The sequence below is a fragment of the Panulirus ornatus genome, chromosome 71 (genome assembly GCF_036320965.1).
Source record: "Panulirus ornatus isolate Po-2019 chromosome 71, ASM3632096v1, whole genome shotgun sequence".
Lineage (NCBI taxonomy): Eukaryota > Metazoa > Arthropoda > Malacostraca > Decapoda > Palinuridae > Panulirus > Panulirus ornatus.
The window spans coordinates 9,978,210-10,003,489 of record NC_092294.1 but is presented as its reverse complement, the minus strand read 5'-3'; the positions used below and the strand labels follow the sequence as shown (position 1 = coordinate 10,003,489).

Here is a 25,280-nt window from a genome sequence, read left to right as displayed (position 1 = left end):
ATAGAGGCATCAAAAGGGAAAGAAACATTTGGAAAGCTTACTTTAATACCACTTTGGGGATGCCAAAGGGCAAGAGAATTGCGTGGAGGCATCCAAAAATTTAGAGGAAAATTGAAGGATTAATCTAAATCCCCTTTGGCGTCTTCAAAGGCCTTTACAGGGGAATAGTGGCATCTGAAGGGAAAGAGACAAATTAAAAGTTTACTTAAAAGACCGTTTAGGGGTGCCAAAGTCCAATACAGTTGCATGGTGGCATCCAAAAATAAAAAGACAAATTAAAGGTTTAGTTTAAATCCCCTTTGGCGCCGCCAAAGGCAATTACAGGGGCATAGAGGCATCAAAAGGGAAAGAAACATTTGGAAAGCTTACTTTAATACCACTTTGGGGATGCCAAAGGGCAAGAGAATTGCGTGGAGCATCCAAAAATTTAGAGGAAAATTGAAGGATTAATCTAAATCCCCTTTGGCGTCTTCAAAGGCCTTTACAGGGGAATAGTGGCATCTGAAGGGAAGAGACCAAATTAAAAGTTTACTTAAAATACCCTTTGGGGGTGCCAAAGTCCAATACAGTTGCATGGTGGCATCCAAAAATAAAAAGACAAATTAAAGGTTTATTTTAAATCCCCTTTGGCGCCGCCAAAGGCAATTACAGGGGCATAGAGGCATCAAAAGGGAAAGAAACATTTGCAAAGCTTACTTTAATGCCACTTTGGGGATGCCAAAGTGCAAGAGAATTGCGTGGAGGCATCCAAAAATTTAGAGGAAAATTGAAGGATTAATCTAAATCCCCTTTGGCGTCTTCAAAGGCCTTTACAGGGGAATAGTGGCATCTGAAGGGAAAGAGACAAATTAAAAGTTTACTTAAAAGACCGTTTAGGGGTGCCAAAGTCCAATACAGTTGCATGGTGGCATCCAAAAATAAAAAGACAAATTAAAGGTTTATTTTAAATCACCTTTGGCGCCGCCAAAGGCAATTACAGGGGCATAGAGGCAACAAAAGGGAAAGAAACATTTGCAAAGCTTACTTTAATGCCACTTTGGGGATGCCAAAGTGCAAGGGAATTGCGTGGAGGCATCCAAAATCTTAGAGGAAAATTGAAGGATTTATCTAAATCCTCTTTGGCGTCTTCAAAGGCCTTTACAGGGGAGTAGTGGCATCTGAAGGGAAAGAGACTAATTAAAATTTTACTATAAAAGACCCTTTTAGGGGTGCCAAAGTCCAATACAGCTGCACGGTGGCATCCAAAAGTAAAAAGACAAATGAAAGGTTTAGTTTAAATCCCCTTTGGCGCCGCCAAAGGCAATTACAGGGGCATAGAGGCATCAAAAGGGAAAGAAACATTTGGAAAGCTTACTTTAATGCCACTTTGGGGATGCCAAAGGTCAAGAGAATTGCGGTGAGGCATCCAAAAATTTAGAGGAAAATTGAAGGATTAATCTAAATCCCCTTTGGCGTCTTCAAAGGCCTTTACAGGGGAATAGTGGCATCTGAAGGGAAAGAGACAAATTAAAAGTTTACTTAACAGACCGTTTGGGGTGCCAAAGTCCAATACCTTTGCATGGTGGCATCCAAAAATAAAAAGACAAATTAAAGATTTAGTTTAAATCCCCTTTGGCGCCGCCAAAGGCAATTACAGGGGCATAGAGGCATCAAAAGGGAAAGAAACATTTCGAAAGCTTACTTTAATACCACTTTGGGGATGCCAAAGGGCAAGAGAATTGCGTGGAGACATCCAAAAATTTAGAGGAAAATTGAAGGATTAATCTAAATCCCCTTTGGCGTCTTCAAAGGCCTTTACAGGGGAATAGTGGCATCTAAAGGGAAAGACCCTAATTAAAAGTTTACTTAAAATACCCTTTGGGGGTGCCAAAGTCCAATACAGTTGCATGGTGGCATCCAAAAATAAAAAGACAAATTAAAGGTTTATTTTAAATCCCCTTTGGCGCCGCCAAAGGCAATTACAGGGGCATAGAGGCATCAAAAGGGAAAGAAACATTTGGAAAGCTTACTTTAATGCCACTTTGGGGATGCCAAAGGGCAAGAGAATTGCGTGGACGCATCGAAAAATTTAGAGGAAAATTGAAGGATTAATCTAAATCCCCTTTGGCGTCTTCAAAGGCCTTTACAGGGGAATAGTGGCATCTGAAGGGAAAAAGACAAATTAAAAGTTTACTTAACAGACCGTTTAGGGGTGCCAAAGTCCAATACCTTTGCATGGTGGCATCCAAAAATAAAAAGACAAATTAAAGATTTAGTTTAAATCCCCTTTGGCGCCGCCAAAGGCAATTACAGGGGCATAGAGTCATCAAAAGGGAAAGAAACATTTCGAAAGCTTACTTTAATGCCACTTTGGGGATGCCAAAGGGCAAGAGAATTGCGTGGAGCAATCCAAAAATTTAGAGGAAAATTGAAGGATTAATCTAAATCCCCTTTGGCGTCTTCAAAGGCCTTTACAGGGGAATAGTGGCATCTAAAGGGAAAGACCTAATTAAAAGTTTACTTAAAATACCCTTTGGGGGTGCCAAAGTCCAATACAGTTGCATGGTGGCATCCAAAAATAAAAAGACAAATTAAAGGTTTATTTTAAATCCCCTTTGGCGCCGCCAAAGGCAATTACAGGGGCATAGAGGCATCAAAAGGGAAAGAAACATTTGGAAAGCTTACTTTAATGCCACTTTGGGGATGCCAAAGGTCAAGAGAATTGCGTGGAGGCATCCAAAAATTTAGAGGAAAATTGAAGGATTAATCTAAATCCCCTTTGGCGTCTTCAAAGGCCTTTACAGGGGAATAGTGGCATCTGAAGGGAAAGAGACAAATTAAAAGTTTACTTAACAGACCGTTTAGGGGTGCCAAAGTCCAATACAGTTGCATGGTGGCATCCAAAAATAAAAAGACAAATTAAAGGTTTAGTTTAAATCCCCTTTGGCGCCGCCAAAGGCAATTACAGGGGCATAGAGGCATCAAAAGGGAAAGAAACATTTGCAAAGCTTACTTTAATGCCACTTTGGGGATGCCAAAGGGCAAGAGAATTGCGTGGAGGCATCCAAAAATTTAGAGGAAAATTGAAGGATTAATCTAAATCCCCTTTGGCGTCTTCAAAGGCCTTTACAGGGGAATAGTGGCATCTAAAGGGAAAGACCTAATTAAAAGTTTACTTAAAATACCCTTTGGGGGTGCCAAAGTCCAATACAGTTGCATGGTGGCATCCAAAAATAAAAAGACAAATTAAAGGTTTATTTTAAATCCCCTTTGGCGCCGCCAAAGGCAATTACAGGGGCATAGAGGCATCAAAAGGGAAAGAAACATTTGGAAAGCTTACTTTAATACCACTTTGGGGATGCCAAAGGGCAAGAGAATTGCGGTGGAGACATCAAAAATTTAGAGGAAAATTGAAGGATTAATCTAAATCCACTTTGGCGTCTTCAAAGGCCTTTACAGGGGAATAGTGGCATCTAAAGGGAAAGACCCTAGTTAAAAGTTTACTTAAAATACCCTTTGGGGTGCCAAAGTCCAATACAGTTGCATGGTGGCATCCAAAAATAAAAAGGCAAATTAAAGGTTTATTTTAAATCCCCTTTGGCGCCGCCAAAGGCAATTACAGGGGCATAGAGGCATCAAAAGGGAAAGAAACATTTGGAAAGCTTACTTTAATGCCACTTTGGGGATGCCAAAGTGCAAGAGAATTGCATGGACGCATCGAAAAATTTAGAGGAAAATTGAAGGATTAATCTAACTCCCCTTTGGCGTCTTCAAAGGCCTTTACAGGGGAATAGTGGCATCTGAAGGGAAAGAGACAAATTAAAAGTTTACTTAAAAGACCGTTTAGGGGTGCCAAAGTCCAATACCTTTACATGGTGGCATCCAAAAATAAAAAGACAAATTAAAGTTTTATTTTAAATCACCTTTGGCGCGACCAAAGGCAATTACAGGGGCATAGAGGCAACAAAAGGGAAAGAAACATTTGCAAAGCTTACCTTAATGCCACTTTGGGGATGCCAAAGTGCAAGGGAATTGCGTGGAGGCATCCAAAATCTTAGAGGAAAATTGATGGATTTATCTAAATCCTCTTTGTCGTCTTCAAAGGCCTTTACAGGGAAGTAGTGGCATCTGAAGGGAAAGAGAAAAATTAAAATTTTATATAAAACACCGTTTAGGGTTGCCAAAGTGCAATACAGCTGCACGGTGGCATCCAAAAGTAAAAAGAGAAATGAAGGGTTTAGTTTAAATCCCCTTTGGAGCCGCCAAAGGCGATTACAGGGGCATAGAGTCATCAAAAGGGAAAGAAACATTTCGAAAGCTTACTTTAATACCACTTTGGGGATGCCAAAGGGCAAGAGAATTGCGTGGAGACATCTAAAAATTTAGAGGAAAATTGAAGGATTAATCTAAATCCCCTTTGGCGTCTTCAAAGGCCTTTACAGGGGAATAGTGGTATCTAAAGGGAATGACCCTAATTAAAAGTTTACTTAAAATACCCTTTGGGGGTGCCAAAGTCCAAGACAGTTGTATGGTGGCATTCAAAAATAAAAAGACAAATTTAAGGTTTATTTCAAATCCCCTTTGGCGCAGCCAAAGGGAATTACAGGGGCACAGAGGCATCATAAGGGAAAGAAACATTTGGAAAGCTTACTTTAATGCCACTTTGGGGATGCCAAAGGTCAAGAGAATTGCGGTGAGGCATCCAAAAATTTAGAGAAAAATTGAAGGATTAATCTAAATCCCCTTTGGCGTCTTCAAAGGCCTTTACAGGGGAATAGTGGCATCTGAAGGGAAAGAGACAAATGAAAAGTTTACTTAACAGACCGTTTAGGGGTGCCAAAGTCTAATACCTTTGCATGGTGGCATCCAAAAACAAAAAGACAAATTAATGATTTAGTTTAAATCCCCTCTGGCGCCGCCAAAGGCAATTACAGGGGCATAGAGGCATCAAAAGGGAAAGAAACATTTCGAAAGCTTACTTTAATACCACTTTGGGGATGCCAAAGGGCAAGAGAATTGCGTGGAGACATCCAAAAATTTAGAGGAAAATTGAAGGATTAATCTAAATCCCCTTTGGCGTCTTCAAAGGCCTTTACAGGGGAATAGTGGCATCTAAAGGGAAAGACCCTAATTAAAAGTTTACTTAAAATACCCTTTGGGTGTGCCAAAGTCCAATACAGTTGCATGGTGGCATCCAAAAATAAAAAGACAAATTAAAGGTTTATTTTAAATCCCCTTTGGCGCCGCCAAAGGCAATTACAGGGGCATAGAGGCATCAAAAGGGAAAGAAACATTTGGAAAGCTTACTTTAATACCACTTTGGGGATGCCAAAGGGCAAGAGAATTGCATGGACGCATCGAAAAATTTAGAGGAAAATTGAAGGATTAATCTAAATCCCCTTTGGCGTCTTCAAAGGCCTTTACAGGGGAATAGTGGCATCTGAAGGGAAAGAGACAAATTAAAACTTTACTTAACAGACCGTTTAGGGGTGCCAAAGTCCAATACCTTTGCATGGTGGCATCCAAAAATAAAAAGAGAAATTAAAGATTTAGTTTAAATCCCCTTTGGCGCCGCCAAAGGCGATTACAGGGGCATAGAGTCATCAAAAGGGAAAGAAACATTTCGAAAGCTTACTTTAATACCACTTTGGGGATGCCAAAGGGCAAGAGAATTGCGTGGAGACATCAAAAAATTTAGAGGAAAATTGAAGGATTAATCTAAATCCACTTTGGCGTCTTCAAAGGCCTTTACAGGGGAATAGTGGCATCTAAAGGGAAAGACCCTAGTTAAAAGTTTACTCAAAATACCCTTTGGGGGTGCCAAAGTCCAATAGACGAGCTGCCACTCCCTGTACAGCCGACCCTAGCCTACCTCACCGCGATACAGTAGACAAGCTGCCGCTCCCTGGCCAGCCGACATTAGCCTACCTCACCGAGATCCAGTAGACAAGCTGCCGCTCCCTGGCCAGCTGACCCTAGCTTACCTCAAAGCGATCCGGTAGACGAGCTGCCACTCCCTGGCCAGCCGACCCTAGCCCACCTCACCGCGATCCAGTAGACAAGTTGCCGTTCCCTGGCCAGCCGAACTTAGCCTACCTCACCGAAATCCAGTAGACAAGCTGCCGCTCCCTGGCCAGCTGACCCTAGCCTACCTTACCGCGATCCATTAGACAAGCTGGCGCTCCCTGGCCAGCCGACCTTAGCCTACCTCACCGAGATCCAGTAGACAAGCTGCCGCTCCCTGGCCAGCCGACCCTAGACTACCTCACCGCGATCCAGTAGACAAGCTGCCTCTCCCTAGCTATCCGACCCTTACCTACCTCACAGCGATCCATTAGACAAGCTGCCGCTCCCTGGCCATGCGACCCTTGCCTACCTCACCGCGATCTATTAGACAAGCTGCCGCTCCCTGGCCAGGCGACCCTAGCCTACCTCAACACGATCCAGTAGACGAGCTGTCACTAGCCGGCCAGCTGACCCTAGCCTACCTTAAAGCAATCCAGTAGACAAGCTGCCGTTCCCTGGCCAGCCGACCTTAGCCTACCTCACCGAGATCCAGTAGACAAGCTGCCGCTCCCTGGAAAGCTGACTCTAGCCTACCTTACCGCGATCCAGTAGACAAGCTGCCGCTCCCTGGCCAGCCGACATTAGCCTACCTCACCGAGATCCAGTAGACAAGATGCCGCTCCATGGCCAGCCGACCCTTGCCTACCTCATCGCGATCCAGTAGACAAGCTGCCGCTCCCTGGCCATCCGACCCTTACCTACCTCACAGCGATCCATTAGACAAACTGCCGCTCCCTGGCCAGCCGACCCTAGCCTACCTCAACGCGATCCAGTAGACGAGTTGCCACTCCCTACCCAGCCGACCCTAGCCTACCTCAAAGCAATCCAGTAGACAAGCTGCCGCTCTTTGGCCAACCTACCCTTGCCTACGTCAACGCGATCCAGTAGAAGAGCTGCCACTCCCTGGCCATCGACCCTAGCCTACCTCAATATAATCCAGTAGATGAGCTGCCACTCCCTGGCCAGCCGACCCTAGCCTACCTCAATATAATCCAGTAGACGAGCTGCCACTCCCTGGCCAGCCGACCCTAGCCTACCTCACCGCGATCCAGTAGGGAAGCTGGCGCTCCATGGCCAACCGACCCTAGCCTACCTCACCGCGATCCAGTAGACAAGCTGCCGCTCCCTGGCCAGCCGACCCTTGCCTACCTGAACTCGATCCAGGAGACGAGCTGCCACTCTCTGGCCAGCCGACCCTAGCCTAACTCACCAGGATCCAGTAGATAAGCTGCCGCTCCCTGGCCAGCCGACCCTTGCCTACCTCAACGCGATCCAGGAGACGAGCTGCCACTCTCTGGCCAGCCGACCCTAGCCTACCTCACCGCGATGCAGTAGACAAACTGCCGCTCCTTGGCCAGCCGACCTTACCATACCTCACCGAGATCCAGTAGATAAGCTGCCGCTCCCTGGCCAGCCAACCCTTGCCTACCTTACCGCGATCCAGTAGACGAGCTGCCACTCCCTGGCAGCCGACCCTAGCCTAACTCACCACGATCCAGTAGACAATCTGGCGCTCCCTGGCCGGCCGACCCTAGCCTACCTCACTGCGATCCAGTAGACAAGCTGCCGCTCCCTGGCCAGCCGACCCTTGCCTACCTCAACGTGATCCAGTAGACGAGCTGCCACTCCCTGGCCAGCCGACCTTAGCCTACCTCACTTAGATCCAGTAGACAAGCTGCCGCTCCCTGGCCAGCCGACCCTAGCCTACCTTACCGAGATCCAGTTGACAAGCTGCCGCTCCTTGGCCAGCCGACCTTACCATACCTCACCGAGATCCAGTAGATAAGCTGCCGCTCCCTGACCAGCCGACCCTTGCCTACCTGAACTCGATCCAGTAGACAAGCTGCCGCTCCCTTGCCAGCTGACCCAAGCCTACCTCAGTCCGATCCAGAGGACGAGCTGCTACTCCCTGGCCAGCCTACCCTAGCCTACATCAACCCAATCTAGTAGACAAGCTATCGCTCCCTGGCCAGCAGACCTTTGCCTACCTCATCTCGATTCAATAGACGAGATGCAACACCCTGGCCAGCCGACCATATCCTACCTCAACACGATCCAATAGACGAGCTGCCACTCCCTGTCCAGCCGAACCTAGACTACCTCACCGCGATCCAGTAGAGAAGCTGCCACACCCTGGCCAGCCGACCCTTGCCTACCTTATCGCGATCCAGTAGAGAAGCTACCACTCCCTGGCCAGCCGACCATAGCCGACGTCACCGCGATTCAGTAGACGAAGTGCTGCTCCATGGCCAGTAGACCCTTGCCTACCTCACCGCAATAAAGTAGACGAGCTTCGATTCCCTGTCCAGCCGACACTAGCCTACCTCACCGCGATCCATTAGACAAGCTGCCGCTCCCTGGCCAGCCGACCCTAGCCTACCTCAACGCGATCCAGTAGACAAGCTGCCAGTCCCGGGCCAGCCGACCCTAGTCTACCTCAAAGCAATCCAGTAGACAAGCTGCCGCTCTTTGGCCAACCTACCCTTGCCTACCTCAACGCGATCCAGTAGACGAGCTGCCACTCCCTGGCCAGCCGACCCTAGCCTACCTCAATATAATCCAGTAGATGAGCTGCCACTCCCTGGCCAGCCGACCCTAGCCTACCTCAATATAATCCAGTAGACGAGCTGCCACTCCCTGGCCAGTCGACCCTAGCCTACCTCACCGCGTTCCAGTAGACAAGCTGCCGCTCCCTGGCCAGCCGACCTTAGCCTACTTCACCGAGATCCAGTAGACAAGCTGCCGCTCCCTGGCCAGCCGACCCTAGCCTACCTTACCGAGATGCAGTATACAAGCTGCCGCTCCCTGGCCAGCCGACCTTACCATACCTCACCGAGATCCAGTAGATAAGCTACCGCTCCATGGCCAGCCGACCCTTGCCTACCTCAACTCGATCCAGTAGACAAGCTGCCGCTCCATTGCCAGGTAACCCTAGCCTACCTCAGGCTTATCCAGAGGACGAGCTGCCACTCCCTGGCCAGCCGACACTAGCCTACCTCAACCCAATCTAGTAGACAAGCTACCGCTCCCTGGCCAGCAGACCTTTGCCTACCTCAACTCGATTCAGTAGACGAGCTGCAACACCCTGGCCAGCCGACCCTATCCTACCTCAACACGATCCAATAGACGAGCTACCACTCCCTGTCCAGCCGAACCTAGATTACCTCACCGCGATCCAGCAGAAAAGCTGCCACACCCTGGCCAGCCGACCCTTGCCTACCTCATCGCGATCCAGTAGAAAAGGTACCACTCCCTGGCCAGCCGACCATAGCCTACGTCACCGCGATCCAGTAGACGAAGTGCCACTACATGGCCAGTAGACCCTTGCCTACCTCACCGCGATAAAGTAGACGAGCTTCCACTCCCTGTCCAGCCGACACTAGCCTACCTCACCGCGATCCAGTAGACAAGCTGCTGGTCCCTGGCCATCCGACCCTTGCCTACCTCACCGCGATCCATTAGACAAGCTGCCGCTCCCTGGCCAGCCGACCCTAGTCTACCTCAACGCGATCCAGTAGACAAGCTGCCAGTCCCCGGCCAGCCGACCCTAGCCTACCTCAAAGCAATCCAGTAGACAAGCTGCCGCTCTTTGGCCAACCTACCCTTGCCTACCTCAACGCGATCCAGTAGACGAGCTGCCACTCCCTGGCCAGCCGACCCTAGCCTACCTCAATATAATCCAGTAGATGAGCTTCCACTCCCTGGCCAGCCGACCCTAGCCTACCTCAATATAATCCAGTAGACGAGCTGCCACTCCCTGGCAGCCGACCCTAGCCTACCACACCGCGATACAGTAGACAAGGTGGCGCTCCCTGGCCAGCCGACCCAAGCTTAACTCACCGCGATCCAGTATACAAGCTGCCGCTTCCTGGCCAGCCGACCCTTGCCTACCTCAACGCGATCCAGTAGACGAGCTGCCACTCCCTGGCCAGTCGACCCTAGCCTACCTCACCGCGATCCAGTAGACAAGCTGCCGCTCCCTGGCCAGCCGACCTTAGCCTACCTCACCGAGATCCAGTAGACAAGCTTCCGCTCCCTGGCCAGCCGACCCTAGCCTACCTTACCGAGATGCTGTATACAAGCTGCCGCTCCCTGGGCAGCCGACCTTACCATACCTCACCGAGATCCAGTAGATAAGCTACCTCTCCCTGGCCAGCCGACCCTTGCCAACCTCAACTCGATCCAGTAGACGAGCTGCCACTCGCTGCCCAGCCGACAAGGTGCCGCTCCCTGGCCAGCCGACCCTAACCTACCTCACCGCGATCCAGTAGACAAGCTGCCGCTCCCTGGCCATGCGACCCTCGCCTACCTCACCGCGATCTATTAGACAAGCTGCCGCTCCCTGGCCAGGCGACACTTGCCTACCTCAACGCGATCCAGTAGACGAGGTGTCACTCCCCGGCCAGCCGACCCTAGCCTACCTCAATATAATCCAGTAGACGAGCTGCCACTCCCTGGCCAGCTGACCCTAGCCTACCTCACCGCGATCCAGTAGACAATTTGGCTCTCCCTGGCCAGCCGACCCTAGCCTAACTCACCAGGATCCAGTAGACAAACAGCCGCTCCCTGGCCAGCCGACCCTAGCATACCTCACCGCGATCCAGTAGACAAGCTGTCGCTCCCTGGCCAGCCGACCTTAGCCTACCTCACCGAGATCCAGTAGACAAGCTGCCGCTCCCTGGCCAGCCGACCCTTGCCTACCTCAACTCGATCCACTAGACGAGCTGCCACTCCCTGGCCAGGCGACAAGCTGCCGTTCCCTGGCCAACCGACCCTAGGCTACCTCACCGCGATCCAGTAGACAAGCTGCCGCTCCCTGGCCAGGCGACACTAGCCTACCTCACCGCGATCCAGTAGACAAGCTGCCTCTCCCTGGCCAGCCGACCCTTGACTACCTAAATGCGATCTAGTAGACAAGCTGCCGCTCCCAGGCCAGCTGACTATAGCCTTACTCAGGCCGATCCAGTGGACGAGCTGCCACTCAATGGCCAGCCCACCCTAGCCTACCTCAACCCAATCTAGTAGACAAGCTACCGCTCCCTGGCCAGCAGACCTTTGAGTACCTCAACTCGATCCAGTAGACAAGCTGCCACACCCTGGCCATCCGACACTATCCTACCTCAACGCGATCCAATAGACGAGCTGCCACTCCCTGTTCAGCCGAACCTAGACTACCTCACCGCGATCCAGTAGAGAAGCTGCCACTCCCTGGCCAGCCGACCCTTGCCTACCTCATCGTGATCCAGTAGAAGAGCTGCCACTCCCTGGCCATCGACCCTAGCCTACCTCAATATAATCCAGTAGACGAGCTGCCACTCCCTGGCCAGCCGACCCTAGCCTACCTCACCGCGATCCAGTAGACAAGCTGCCGTTCCCTGGCCAGCCGACCTTAGCCTACCTCACCGAGATCCTGTGGACAAGCTGCCGCTCCCTGGCCAGCCGACCCTTGACTACCTCAACTCGATCCAGTAGACGATCTGCCACTCCCTGGCCAGCCTACCTTAGCCTACCTCAACGAGATCCAGTAGACAAGCTGCCGCTCTCTGGCCAGCTGAATCTAGCCTACCTTACCGCGATCCAGTAGACAAGCTGCCGCTCCCTGGCCAGCCGACATTAGCCTACCTCACCGAGATCCAGTAGACAAGCTGCCGCTCCCTGACCAGCCGACCCTAGCCTACCTCAACGCGATCCAGTAGACGAGTTGCCACTCCCTGGCCAGCCGAACCTAGCCTACCTTAAAGCAATCCAGTAGACAAGCTGCCGCTCTTTGGCCAACCTACCCTTGTCTACGTCAACGCGATCCAGTAGAAGAGCTGCCACTCCCTGGCCATCGACCCTAGCCTACCTCAATAGAATCCAGTAGATGCCACTCCCTGGCCAGCCGACCCTAGCCTACCTCAACGCGATCCAGTAGACAAGCTGCCGCTTCCTGGCCAGCCGACCTTAGCCTACCTCACTGAGATCCAGTATACAAGCTGCCGCTCCCTGGCCAGCCGACCCTTGCCTACCTCAACGCGATCCAGTAGACGAGCTGCCACTGCCTGGCTAGTCGACCCTAGCCTACCTCACCGCGATCCAGTAGACAAGCTGCTGCTCCCTGGCCAGCCGAACCTAGACTACCTTACCACGATCCAGTAGAGAAGCTGCCACTCCCTGGCCAGCCGACCCTTGCCTACCTCATCGCGATCCAGTAGACGAGCTACTACTCCCTGGCCAGCCGACCCTAGCCTACCTCAATATATTCCAATAGATGAGCTGCCACTCCCTGGCCAGCCGACCCTAGCCTACCTCAATATAATCCATTAGACGAGCTGCCACTCCCTGGCCAGCCGATCCTAGCCTACCTCACCGCGATCCAGAAGACAAGCTAGCGCTCCTTGGCCAGCCGGGCTAGGGTCGGCTGGCCAGGGAGTGGCAGCTCATCTGCTGGATTATATTGAGGTAGGCTAGGGTCAATGGCCAGGGAGTGGCAGCTTTTCTACTGGATCGCGTTGAGGTAGGCAAGAGTAGGTTAGCCAAAGAGCGACAGCTTGTCTACTGGATTGCTTTGAGGTAGGCTAGGGTCGGCTGTCCAGGGAGCGGCAGCTTATCGGCTGGCCAGGGAGAGGCAGCTCGTCTAATGGATCGAATTGAGGTAAGCAAGCGTCGGCTGGCCTACCTCACCGCGATCTAGTAGACATGCTGCCGCTCCCTGGCCATGCGACCCTTGCCTACCTCACCGCGATCCATTAGACAAGCTGCCGCTCCCTGGCCAGGTAACCCTAGCCTACCTCAACGGGATCCAGTAGACGAGCTGCCATACCCCGGCCAGTCGACCCTAGCCTACCTCAAAGCAATCCAGTAGACAAGCTGCCGCTCTTTGGCCAACCTACCCTAGCCTACCTTAACGCGATCCAGTAGACGAGCTGCCACTCCCTGGCCAGCCGACCCTAGCCTACCTCAATATATTCCAATAGATGAGCTGCCACTCCCTGGCCAGCCGACCCTAGCCTACCTCAATATAATCCATTAGACGAGCTGCTACTCCCTGGCCAGCCGACACTAGCCTACCTCACCGCGATCCAGTAGACAAGCTAGCGCTCCCTGGCCAGCCGACCCTAGCCTACCTCACCGCGATCCAGTAGACAAGCTGCCGTTCCCTGGCCAGCCGACCTTAGCCTACCTCACCGAGATCCTGTGGACAAGCTGCCGCTCCCTGGCCAGCCGACCCTTGACTACCTCAACTCGATCCAGTAGACGATCTGCCACTCCCTGGCCAGCCTACCTTAGCCTACCTCAACGAGATCCAGTAGACAAGCTGCCGCTCTCTGGCCAGCTGAATCTAGCCTACCTTACCGCGATCCAGTAGACAAGCTGCCGCTCCCTGGCCAGACATGAGGCTAACCTACCCTTGTCTACGTCAACGCGATCCAGTAGAAGAGCTGCCACTCCCTGGCCATCGACCCTAGCCTACCTCAATATAATCCAGCAGATGAGCTGCCACTCCCTGGCCAGCCGACCCTAGCCTACCTCAACGCGATCCAGTAGACAAGCTGCCGCTTCCTGGCCAGCCGACCTTAGCCTACCTCACTGAGATCCAGTAGACAAGCTGCCGCTCCCTGGCCAGCCGACCCTTGCCTACCTCAACGCGATCCAGTAGACGAGCTGCCACTCCCTGGCTAGTCGACCCTAGCCTACCTCACCGCGATCCAGTAGACAAGCTGCTGCTCCCTGGCCAGCCGACCCTAGACTACCTTACCACGATCCAGTAGAGAAGCTGCCACTCCCTGGCCAGCCGACCCTAGCCTACCTCATCGCGATCCAGTAGACGAAGCTACTACTCCCTGGCCAGCCGACCCTAGCCTACCTCAATATATTCCAATAGATGAGCTGCCTCTCCCTGGCCAGACCGACCCTAGCCTACCTCAATATAATCCATTAGACGAGCTGCTACTCCTGGCCAGCGACACTAGCCTACCTCACCGCGATCAGTAGACAAGCTAGCGCTTCCCTGGCCAGCCGACCTAGAACCCTCACGCGATCCAGTTGAAGCTGCCACTCCATGCCTGCCGACCCTTGCCTACCTCACCGCGATCCAGTAGACAACCTTCCGCTCCCTGGCCAGCCGACCTTCGCCTACCTCACCGAGATCCAGTAGACAAGCTGTCGCTCCCTGGCCAGCCGACCCTTGCCTACCTCACCGCGATCCAGTAAACGAGCTGCCACTCCCTGGCCAGCTGACCCGTAGCCTACCTTACCGCGATCCAGTGACATGCTGCCGCTCCCTGGCCAGCCGACCTTAGCCTACCTCACCGAGATCCAGTAGACAAGCTGCCGCTCCCTGGCCAGCCGACCCTTACCTACATCAACTCGATCCAATAGAGGAGCTACCACTCCCTGGCCAGCCGACAAGCTGCCGCTCCCTGGCCAGCCGACCATACCCTACCTCACCGCGATCCAGTAGACAAGCTGCCGCTCCCTGGCCATCCGACCCTTACCTACCTCACCGCGATCCATTAGACAAGCTGACGCTCCCTGGCCAGCCGACCCTAGCCTACCTCAACGCGATCCAGTAGACGAGTTGCCACTCCCTGGCCAGCCGAACCTAGCCTACCGCAAAGCAATCCAGTAGACAAGCTGCCGCTCTCTGGCCAACCTACCCTTGCCTACCTCAACGCGATCCAGTAGAAGAGCTGCCACTCCCTGGCCATCGACCCTAGCCTACCTCAATATAATCCAGTAGATGAGCTGCCACTCCCTGGCCAGTCGACCCTAGCCTACCTCAATATAATCCAGTAGACGAGATACCACTCCCTGGACACCCGACCTTAGCCTACCTCATCGAGATCCAGTAGACAAGCTGCCGCTCCCTGGCCAGCCGACCCTAGCCTACCTCACCGAGATCCAGTAGACAAGCTGCCACTCCCTGGCCAGCCGACCCTAGCCTACCTCAATAAATCCAGTAGACGAGCTGCCACTCCCTGTCCAGCCGACCCTAGCATACGTCACCGCGATCCAGTAGACAAGCTGGCGCTCCTGGCCAGCCGACCCTAGCCTAACTCCCCAGGATCCAGTAGACAAACAGCCGCTCCCTGGCCAGCCGACCCTAGCCTACCTCACCGCGATCCAGTAGACAAGCTGTCGCTCCCTGGCCAGCCGACCTTAGCCTACCTCACCGAGATCCAGTAGACAAGCTGCCGCTCCCTGAACAGCCGATCCTTGCCTGCCTCAACTAGATCTTAGAGAATACCACTCCCTGGCCAGCCGACCCTAGCCTACCTCACCGCGATCCAGTAGACAAGCTGCCGCTCACTGGCCATCCGACCCTTACCTACCTCACCGCGATCCATTAGACAAGCTGCCGCTCCCTGGCCAGCCGACACTTGCCTACGTCAAAGCAATCCATTAGACAAGCTGCCGCTCATTGCCAACTACCCTGCTACCTCACCGCGCATCCTAGTAGAGAGCTGCCACTCCCTGGCCATCGACCATAGCCTACCTCAATATAATCCAGTAGATGAGCTGCCACTCCCTGGCCAGCCGACCCTAGCCTACCTCAATATAATCCAGTAGACGAGCTTCCACTCCCTGGCCAGCCGACCCTAGCCTACCTCACCGCGATCCAGTAGACAAGCTGCCGCTCCTTGGCGAGCCGACCCTAGCGTAACTCACCAGGATTCCAGTAGACAAACAGCCGCTCCCTGTCCAGCCGACACTTGCCTACCTCACCGCGATCCAGTAGACAAGCTGCCGTTCCCTGGCCAGCCGACCTTAGCCTACCTCACCGAGATCCAGTAGACAAGCTGTAGCTCCCTGACCAGCTGACCCTAGCCTACCTAACCGCGATCCACTAGACAAGCTGCCACTCCCCGGCCAGCCGACCCCTAGCCTACCTCAAAGCAATCCAGTAGACGAGCTGCCACTCCCTGGCCAGCCGGCTCTAGCCTACCTCAATAGAATCCAGTAGACGAGCTGGCGCTCCTTGGCCAGCCGACCCTATCCTACCTCACCGCGATCCAGTAGACAAGCTGCCGCTCCCTGGCCAGCCGACCCTTGCCTACCTTCAACGCGATCCATTAGACGAGCTGCTACTCCCAAGCCAACCTACCCTTGCCTACTTCAACGCGATCCAGTAGACGAGCTGCCACTCCCTGGTCAGCAGACCCTAGCCTACCTCAATATATTCCAATAGATGAGCTGCCACTCCCTGGCCAGCCGACCCTAGCTTACATCAATATAATCCAGTAGACGAGAGTTGAGGTAGGCAAGGGTAGGTTGGCCAAAGAGCGGCAGCTTGCGCTCCCTGGCCAGCCGACCCTAGCCTAGCTCACCGCTATCCAGTAGACAAGCTGCCGCTCCCTGGCCAGCCGACCATTGCTTAACTCAACGCGATCCAGTAGACGAGCTGCCACTCCCTGGCCAGCCGACCTTAGCCTACCTCACCGCGATCCAGTAGACAAGCTGCCGCTCCCTGGCCAGCCGACCTTAGCCTACCTCACCGAGATCCAGCAGACAAGCTGCCGCTCCCTGGCCAGCTGACCCTATCCTACCATACCGTGATTCAGTAGACAAGCTGCCGCTCCCTGGCCAGCCGACCCTTGCCTACCTCAACTCGATCCAGTAGAAAAGCTACCACTCCCTGGCCAGTAGACAAGCTGCCGCTCCCTGGCCAACCGACCTTAGCCTACCTCACCACGATCCAGTAGACAAGCTGCCGCTCCCTGGCCATCCGACCCTTACCTACCTCACCGCGATCCATTAGACAAGCTGCCGCTCCCTGGCCAGCCGACACTAGCCTACTTCAACGCGATCCAGTAGACGAGCTGCCACTCCCTGGCCAGCCAACGCTAGGCTACCTCAAAGCAAACCAGTAGACAAGCTGCCGCTCTTTGGCCAACCTACCCTTGCCTACCTCAACGCTTTCCAGTAGAAGAGCTGCCACTCCCTGGCCATCGACCATAGCCTACCTCAATATAATCCAGTAGATGAGCTGCCACTCCCTGGCCAGCCGACCCTAGCCTACCTCAATATAATCCAGTAGACGAGCTTCCACTCCCTGGCCAGCCGACCCTAGCCTACCTCACCGCGATCCAGTAGACAAGCTGCCGCTCCCTGGCGAGCCGACCCTAGCGTAACTCACCAGGATCCAGTAGACAAACAGCCGCTCCCTGTCCAGCCGACACTTGCCTACCTCACCGCGATCCAGTAGACAAGCTGCCGTTCCCTGGCCAGCCGACCTTAGCCTACCTCACCGAGATCCAGTAGACAAGCTGTAGCTCCCTGACCAGCTGACCCTAGCCTACCTAACCGCGATCCACTAGACAAGCTGCCGCTCCCTGGCCAGCCGACCCCAGCCTACCTCACCGAGATCCAGTAGACAAGCTGCCGCTCACTGGCCAGCCGACCCTTGCCTATCTCAACGTGATTCAGTAGACGAGCCGCCACTCCATGGCCATCCGACCCTAGCCTACCTCAAAGCAATCCAGTAGGCAAGCTCCCGCTCTTTGGCCAACCTACCCTTGCCTACCTCAACGCGATCCAGTACAAGAGCTCCCACTCCCTGGCCATCGACCCTAGCCTTCCTCAATATAATACAGTACATGAGCTACCACTCCCTGGCCAGCCGACCCTAGTCTACCTCAATATAATCCAGTGGACGAGCTGCCACTCCCTGGGCAGCCGACCTTACCCTAACTCAACGCAATCCAGTAGACAAGCTACCGCTCCCTGGCCAGCAGACCTTTGCCTACCTCAACTCGATCCAGTAGACGAGCTGCAACACCCTGGCCAGCCGACCCTAGCCTACCTCAACGCGATCCAGTAGACGAGCTGCCAATCCATGGCCAGCCGACCCTTGCCTACCTCTGAGCGATCCAGTAGACGAGCTACCACTCACTGGCCAGCCGACCCTAGCCTATCTCACCGCGATCCAGTAGACGAAGTGCCACTCCATGGCCAGCAGACCCTTGCCTACCTCACCGCGATCCAGTAGACAAGCTGCCGCTCCCTGGCCAGCAGACCTTAGCCCACCTCACCGAGATCCAGTAGACAAGCTGTCGCTCCCTGGCCAGCCGACCCTTGCCTACCTCAACGCGATCCAGTAGACGTGCTGCCACTCCCTGGACAGCCGACAAGCTGCCGCTCCCTGGGCAGCCGACCCTAGCCTACCTCACCGCGATCCAGTAGACAAGCTGCCGCTCCCTGGCCATCCGACTCTTGCCTACCTCAACGCGATCCATTACACAAGCTGCCGCTCCCTGACCAGCCGACCCTAGCCTACCTCAACGCGATTAAGTAGACGAGCTGCCACTCACCGAACAGCCGACCCTAGCCTACCTCAAAGCAATCCAGTAGACAAGCTGCCGCTCTTTGGCCAACCTACCCTTGCCTACCTCAACGCGATCCAGTAGACGAGCTGCCAATCCCTGGCCAGCCGACCCTAGCCTACCTCAATATAATCCAGTAGTTGAGCTGCCACTCACTGGCCAGCCGACCTTTGCCTACCTTACCGAGATCTGGTAGACAAGCTGCCGCTCCCTGGCCAGCTGACCTTAGCCTACCTCACCGCGATCCATCAGACAAGCTGCTGCTCCCTGGCCAGCCGACCCTAGCCTACCTAAATATAATCCAGTAGACGAGCTGCCACTCCCTGGCAGCCGACCCTAGCCTACCTCAACGCAATCCAGTAGACAAGCTGCTGCTCCCTGGCCAGCCGATCCTAGCCTACCTCACCGCGATCCAGTAGTTGAGCTGCCACTCCCCAGCCAGACGACACTAGTCTACCTCACCATAACTCAGTAAAGTAGCCACAACTCTCATCGCCCATTTCTGGGCCACCTCACCGTGATCCAGTATGTTAACCACCGCTTCACGGCTGACCGAAGCTACCCTACGTCACCGTGATCTAGTACAGAAGCCACCACTCACCCACTTATTCTAGCCTACCTCACTGTGACCCAGTGCAGTAGCTCCCCGCAAAGCCGACCACAGCCTATGACAACCTTACCTAACATCCCCAGAAGTACATGATCATAATGGAAATGTACCATTATTTTTGTGGTCTGCTGCTGTGATAACGCATAAAGTGGTCACGTATAAGGGATATTTGGAAGTGGGGCGAACTCTTACAGCAGATTTCTAATTTCTTTCCCTGGAAACATGAATCTTAAAAAAGGACCCGGTGGTCTGTTACTGTTTGTATGTTGGACATCCAAAAGAAAAAAAAAAGTTTTTCAAATGAGTTAAACCGCCAATTTACCAAAACCATGTTAACTGTAATAATGTGAATGGTGGGTTACACATTCCGGGATGAATAATCATAAGCTGTCATCTGAGTGAATAGTAATATACTTCGAAGTGTCTGTCTACAGAGTTCATAGGTTTTCTACATTTTCTAGCTGTGCTAATTATACTAAGTACACCTAACTCTAGTTCACCACTCACTCTACATTGGTTACAACCATTAATCTCCAAATGTTACTCATACCTGGCTAGAAATAAGACCTTTGTTTATGCAAACATCATTCAAAGCAGCTAGCGAGCCGGCGACCTGACATCTGTGACCACATATCCTCACCTTTCCACCACCACAAGACTTGTATCAGCAAATTGGGTTTTACCCCGAGTATCTCAGTGACCAGTACCTTACCTCTTCTCTAGTCTCCTGAAGTCTCCTCCACCACTACACTTCCCGGAACCCTCAACGCGATATTGTCACTCACCACAACCACCCAGGAAATGAACCTATGAACCAGAAACATAGTAATCTTCGGTTTCGGAATGACCGCGCTCCTCCGCCATCTCGAAGCAGAAGCGGGGTTTTATTGTATGGCAAGGCGTTGTCTCAATCCAATGAAATGACTTGCATGGCCTTTTATCGTTTTGTAACATTCATTTTTGACTGTACACTTACTAATATTCCATGTACTCGTGCTACATGCGCGTGTTACTAAAAGTTTATGTAGGAAAATTCCTTTTGCTCTATAATAAACTATATATTTTGAATATCAGTCCGTCCAAGTCAGAGTCAATGTAACAATTCGGATTCAGACGTCGTCCACGTTTATATTATATTCCTACTCTTCTGACGTCAGTCAATTTCTAAACAATGTTTTACTTGTTTGTCTTTTTACGGTAAACCATGACTGAGACGAAATTTGTCCTCGACGATGGAAATATATTTTTATCGCGATTATAGATAGTACATCTCCGGGGACGGCCATAGCCAGGACTACCAACCTATATCACCATTTACCACACTCACCATAGAAAATGGAATTTCCCCGATGGTTTCCAGTGACCCCATATGTATTTATAGTACTTCCCTAACGTGTAATAATAAGTGGAGACAGAATCAACAGAAGTGTGTCAACAGACCAGACTAAAACATGAGCAATATGCTCGTCCTGCTTTTAATGTGGTAATTCCCAAAACAACCTTTGTCGACGGGAATTTCCAAGACACGTATGCGAACTGTTGTGGTCGATTTATTTTTCATACGATGTCCGAGGCAGCAGGGGCACCTGAATGCCCTAATCAAGGCATCTTGTTAACGAGTATATATATATATGTACGTACGTCTTGACGTACGACAGTGCACTACGACGGCTTGTTGTCTGAGAAACGTAAGGTATTCCTTCCCTGTTAAACAAGAACGACTGTACCATTAGAGCCGCTTTTTCCAATGATGTCTCACCAGCTGACATACGTCAGCATCTCACAGCCTGGCGCGTATTGGTCCGTTTCCTGCTGACACAGGACGTCAGCGCACTACAAGACTGACAATGAAGCCCGACACATGCCGGCGATTCACTCCCTGACAGTAGGGTGTGAGCCACCACCACCCCCTGCAGTGGCTGTCTCCTTGGGAGACTACGGCAACTCGCTCCCTAACACATAACCTACCGACTAATACCTTAAGCTCATATCACTCCCTAAAAGCTAAATATAATCGCCAGTCATGTACCAAAAACATATAATTCCCAAAGTGAAGCCTATTTTGATGACCTGTGGAGCTCGATAGAACTGCCAAATATCGTTTGGCATTGTTCAGCATAAACTCAGTAAGGCTTTACTTTAATTACCTGTGTAGCCCTCAACAGCAAAATGAAATTTTCTGGCGAAGCCAGAGTAAAGTCACCAACGTGCAGCTTTTCTTTGATGACCCATGTAGCACGCACAAGTGTTAGCCAGAGGAAATTTCCTCAAGTAAAACTTTAATTCGACGACTCACATATGTGTCCCACAAAACCTATATAAAACCGTCTACCGTTAGCCTAAATAAAAGACTGAATGTAAAGCTTTGCTTTGACGACCCATAAACCATGAAGTGGAAAATAGTCGTCTGGCATTATCTATAACAAATGTCCTAAAGGGACGCTTTAGTTTGGCGTCGTTGGTTCATTCCTCGACAATCTACTTCGACTAATTCGTTTATACATACATTGCGGCTTCCTGCCTTACACACTACAAATGTGAAAAGAAAGCGTTACTCACTCTCGACAGGCGTCGGTGGCTCAGTTTGTGATACACGTCGGTAGCTTACTTCAACATACGTTACTTCGACGAACTCAAAAACTTTGCTCACTCTCCAACAGTCATCGATGAGCTTCGTCTCTTACACACGCGTGTCGGTAGCTCACTTCATGGCAAACCAAATTCGATTCTCTCTCTCTGACACGCAACGGTATGGCTTCTTACCTGACACACTAAAAACACTGCTCACTCCCTGATAGACGTCGGTGGCATCGTCTCTGATACACATCGGTAGCTCACTCCCAGATACACTACGTGGCCTAACTCCGTTACGATTACTTCCTGCCTGACACACACGCTTCACAGGCAAAAACACGTCGGTGGTTTTGTCTGTAACATACGTGGGTAGTTCACACCATGACACAATACATGACTAACTCCCTGATGCAGAAGGCTAGCTTCCTACCTCACATTACTACAGTGGCGACAAAACAAAACCGCTGCTCACTTCCTAACAAACTCCCGTGGCAAAGAATGGCTGCTCACAGTGACAGATTCTCTGGCTCTTTCTCTAGCACATGTTGGCACCTCACTCTAGGACACACTGTTCCCACTAACTCCCTGGTACACAAGGGCGGCTTCCTATCTGACGGTGGAGGAACGCTACTCACTCCCTGACAGAAGTCAGTGGTTTCGATTTGACCACACGTCGTGGGCTCATGCCCTGATGTACGATAGTTTACCACGGCGGTCTGTTGTTCTCTGGCAAACGACGAGAGGTTCTCTTTCCCCCCCCCCCCCCTCAACAATGACAAACAACAACGCCCGACTCGTCCTCTAAAATCAAAGCCGTTCAATTTCAAACGACGATCTCACCAACTGACATGCGTCTGCACCTCATATCCTGGCGCATTGGCACGTCCCATCCTGATACACGGCGGCGGATCACTGCAAGACAGACGAAGACGCATGACATAACGAGAGAGTCATTCGCTAACACGCAACCGTCTTACTGCATCGCGCCGGGTTTGATGTCTCTCTCTCTCCCTCCCTCCCTAGGGTGCTACGGCAACTCACTCTCCGACACAAGATCATGGTCTCCCGGCTAACAATACCATGAGAGCATAGCGCTCCCTGAGGAACCAAATGCTCCCAATCGTGACACAAGTCACAGGGAGGATCCCAGTCTGTCACATACCGTCATGTCAATCATTTATGTCAGTGGTTGACGCCTCGACTCGACGAAGGTTTACCCCCCTATGAAACTTACACATGAAGGAGGTACCACCCTCCTTGACTCGACGAAGGTTTACCCCCTATCAAACGTACACGTGAAGGAGGTACCACCCTCCTTGACTCGACGAAGGTTTACCCCTAATCAAACTCACACGTGAAGGAGGTACCACCCTCCTTGACTCGACGAAGGTTTACCCCTAATCAAACTCACACGTGAAGGAGGTACCACTCTCCTCGACTCGATGAAGATTTATCCCCTATCAAACTCGCACGTGGAGGTACCACCCTCCTTGACTCGACGAAGGTTTACCCCACTATCAAACTTACAGGTGGAGGAGGTACCACTCTCCTCGACTCGATGAAGATTTATCCCCTATCAAACTCGCACGTGAAGGAGGTACCACTCTCCTTGACTCGACGAAGGTTTACCCCACTATCAAACTTACACGTGGCGGAGGTACCACCCTCCTTGAGGCAAGACACTTGAGTGCTCTAATGACGGCTTCCTCCCTCCCTCTTGCGACGTCAGCAGGCGACTGAGGGTGACGTAGTCCTCGACGGTGGTCGGAGTGTCATCATATCCAACCCGTTGTTTGACTGGAATTCTGGAAATGAACGGTGTCTTAATTTTCCTTTCAGCTTGAACACATTAAGGCATATTTTTCTATTGATAATAAGTTAAATTAAGAAATATTATATGTAACATCTACCAATGTTTGTGTGTGGGTCATGATAGATCTGAAATCATGGGTACATTATAGTTTAATCTATTATCATCATCTTTAAATATATGCTTCAAATTGGTGGCAACTGCGAGGACAAAAGCCTCTCGCTAGCAATGTTATCCTTACAATTCTTGATCTGTGAAACGATTGGGTAAAGAAGATGCAATTGTATGTCATCATTTACCAGTAAAAGGAGCTTCAAAAGCTGGTCTCTTATTGTTTGTATACTGCAAATACAAAAGGTAGGTAGTCATTATTCCAATGTTGAGCTATACTGCTAATTAAGGCAAACAACCATATAACTGTAATAACCTATTTGGAGGGGTCAGACGTTCCAAAAGATTGTGAGCAATTAAAAACTTGCCTGAACGAATCGTAACATAAACCAAAGTTCCAGACGAATTACTTACTCTACATCTTTCTTGCAGTAGGAACTACAGATTTGGCCACACTTCCACCATGTTCACCTATAGTTGACCAGTCATTCACCAGTGGTTACAGCCAATGGTCTCCCATGACTCATTAACCTAGCTATAAATAAAACCTCTTTTTCATGGAGCAATCAACTTTGGTGATGAGCCAGGCAGCGATAACGTCCTCGTTTGCTAGTTCCTTCACAATGTCGTCCTCTGACATATCCATGACATCAGTTCAGTAGATGACTCCCCTGCATGAATTCATGGCTATGGGTATCGAGACCACGTCATGAATATGGAACTTCGTCAACTTAAGTAGCTCCGCTACCTGTTTCGTCGACTTATCAAATCACCACTAACCAGTTTCCTGATCGTTTCAACATGTCCAAACCTACCATCAATGACGTTTCTGATTAGGAAGAGACTGAGGGAAGCAAGAGTCGTTGCTCTGGTCGTATGGGCCAACACAAAATCAGCGTTTCTTCTTTTTTATGGAAGCGTCCGTTACCACTACCCCCTACGGGGGCAGTGGATGGCTTACCTATGTCCATCCTAAAGGGGCCTAACCTCAAAATCTGGAATGCCAAACCATCCCAGATAGTGGAAAAAAAAAAACTACCTATCCCGAAAAAAGAAAGATCGGGCAATTGTTTTATGCAGAAAAGTTTCAAGGCGGAGCCGGTCGCACAAAGGCCAAGCGGAGTTCTCTTACGGACAACCTTCAATGAAAGATCAATTTTGCATAGAACAACCTTATAAAAGATAGTGATGAACAATAACTTTCAAAAAACCTTCAAAACTAAGCAAGGGTAGCAACAACACAGGGAGGAATAGCTACAACCTAGCTCTGAAAGACCGGCAACAGCTCCGTACAGGTCAGTAGCTGGTACGAGACTGTGGTCGGAACAGCTACGACTGCACATTGCCCTGCGCAATGTCACTGCGCATGTAGGTATGGCTACCACCGCTGGGAAGCAGTGGTGGCTTGCCTGACTGGCGTTTCTCTGTATGTTTATCCTGATCCCAGCCCTGAGCATACGGACAAATAGCAGAATATTGCATTAATTTTTAAAGATCACTTTATAAACACTGCACCGAGTGAAAAACACCTCTATAAAGACTACAGTTAAAACACGAACGTACAAGGCTACCGGAAGCAGCACTTCAAATATAATTAACACTAGTAAACATACATCAAATTTAGATATATGTAAATAATCCGAAGAAAGCAGTGAAGATAGAAAGGCTGAAAGTAGAAGGTTGATCATGGCATTCTAAACGAACCCAAAATGGCATCCTAGCTAGTAGCTGTGTAATCCTTCCTACGTATTGATACGCGGAATAAAAGCTCATGGAAGCCCCACTTGTCAAGGAAAAATGCACAGAAACATTGTCATAGTGGTAA

At 51.3% G+C, this 25,280-nt stretch overlaps 1 long non-coding RNA gene across 2 annotated transcripts; it reads right to left on the bottom strand.

The window, feature by feature from the left end:
• Positions 1 to 1,102: 1,102 nt before the first annotated feature.
• Positions 1,103 to 25,280, bottom strand: LOC139747968 (uncharacterized). 2 transcript variants are annotated; one of them, XR_011712491.1, is made up of 4 exons: positions 24,717 to 25,280; positions 23,644 to 23,686; positions 23,181 to 23,339; positions 1,103 to 1,157 (listed from the first exon to the last, which is right to left on the bottom strand). It is a non-coding gene; the product is annotated as an uncharacterized lncRNA (long non-coding RNA). The 2 variants fall into 2 exon arrangements; XR_011712492.1 differs by lacking the exon at positions 23,644 to 23,686.